The 1,720-nt window shown below is 32.3% G+C and overlaps 1 protein-coding gene across 1 annotated transcript in view; it reads right to left on the bottom strand.

Moving 5' to 3' along the window:
* Nucleotides 1-1,720, bottom strand: part of LOC107698179 (uncharacterized) — a 4,479-nt gene that overhangs the window by 2,142 nt on the left and 617 nt on the right. The gene's annotated exons all lie outside the window — the stretch shown is intronic.

Below are 1,720 nucleotides of genomic sequence, written 5' to 3' on the forward strand. Positions count from 1 at the left end.
AGCATGGAATACGCTTCATATATTTCTCTGTTCACGCTCCACTTCATCTGCCAGTGAATTCGACGATCTTATCAGATCTCCAGCCGCCATGTTTCAAACGATCCAAACGTAACACGCTTCCGCCAATCCCTGCCTTGAAGCAATGATTGACGGAAGGTGGGCGTGGTCAGCTCGAAATGCATTTTCAAATAGAATTTTGCTACACATATCCCACGGCGTCATGATGAAAATGCAATCCTAAGTGTTCTAACTGTTAGTCTAAATGCATTTAGGACAAATAGCATTTAAATGATAATTTTGCTACCATTTCTGCTTGAACATGTTACACATATCAAATCAATTTGTGTTATACATTTTCATTTCGCAACTTATAAATCGTTCAAATTTGCATGCAATTTACATATTAAGACTACTGTTGGAAATGGCAAATGTAAATTATATAATTTAATTTTCATTTTACTTTTGCACCAAACTTTGCATGTATGGGTAATGGAAAATGTACATTTAAATACAGAAATACAATGCCATTTTGAATATTGCATTGCCATTTTGCATATTGCATTTTAAATTGAATTTCGCTACCTATATGCGTCCATACATTATTCATGCTCTTTAACACTACACTAAAACTGGTGAGAGTACATCTAATCACTCCTATCATTTAAATTAACAAGCTGATGGAGGAACAAAGACACAGAACTAGAAAACAAAAAATGTTGTCCTACAATGAACTACAATAACAATTTTTTTTTTATTAAAATCAAATACATTGCTAAACAACAACCACTAATTTCTATTTTTCCCCATATTTTCTTTATGACAATTTTATGATTGGTATATGTACTACAAACACTTTCATCACTTCATAATGGACTTTATACAATGTACACATAAACAATAAAAAATACCAGAATACAGGCAGAAACAAGGCCTAAGTAAGTTAGAGGCAGTCATTAAGAACTTCATTACTCATAAACTTTATCATTGTGAAAATACCCCGAGATGACTTGAAAAATAAAAAACAAATCATATTGTCGCAATCGTGTGTTTTTTTACCTTCAAGTTGCTTTAATCGAAACCAGACCCGTTGAAAAAAAAAACGGATCACAAGTACAAAATAGCCTTTGATCTGCCATTTGAATGATTTTTAACAGCCTTTACTGTTTTTATTACGGATACGGTTTTTGAGAACATTATCTAACCGTATTGACCGCGACGCCAAAGTGTGTTGCAAGATTAGCAAACGTACATTTCACGAGTTTGTGGTTTGTGTACATGCCCTGTAATCGCGTACTGTAACGTTATACATGGTAAAAAGGCAGCGGCTATTTACAATAAGTGTAAATAGCGATAGAGGCTATTTACACTATGTTAAAATAGCAGGATTTGTTTGTGATATTATTTACACTAAGTGCAAATAGCTATAGATTATATTTACACTATGTTAAAATAGCAGGATTTTCTGCTATTAATACTACTTATTGCAAATAGTGGCAATTATCTGCACCTCAGTATTGTAGTACATTACAAAACAGTATGCAATAATAACTTATTGAGTGTAAATTTAAATTTTAATTCAAATTATTAAATTGATGCCACCTTATTGGGACAATAAAGCCCTCCCTACCCCTACCCGATACTTTTTCAACTTTTTGATTATTTCTTTCATTAAAAATAAATGCTTTTCTGATGTTATTTGAAATTTCAAAAGGGATAAAAA

The sequence above is a fragment of the Sinocyclocheilus anshuiensis genome, unplaced genomic scaffold, assembly GCF_001515605.1.
Source record: "Sinocyclocheilus anshuiensis isolate Anshui unplaced genomic scaffold, SAMN03320099.WGS_v1.1 scaffold3459, whole genome shotgun sequence".
NCBI classification, from domain to species: Eukaryota; Metazoa; Chordata; class Actinopteri; order Cypriniformes; family Cyprinidae; genus Sinocyclocheilus; species Sinocyclocheilus anshuiensis.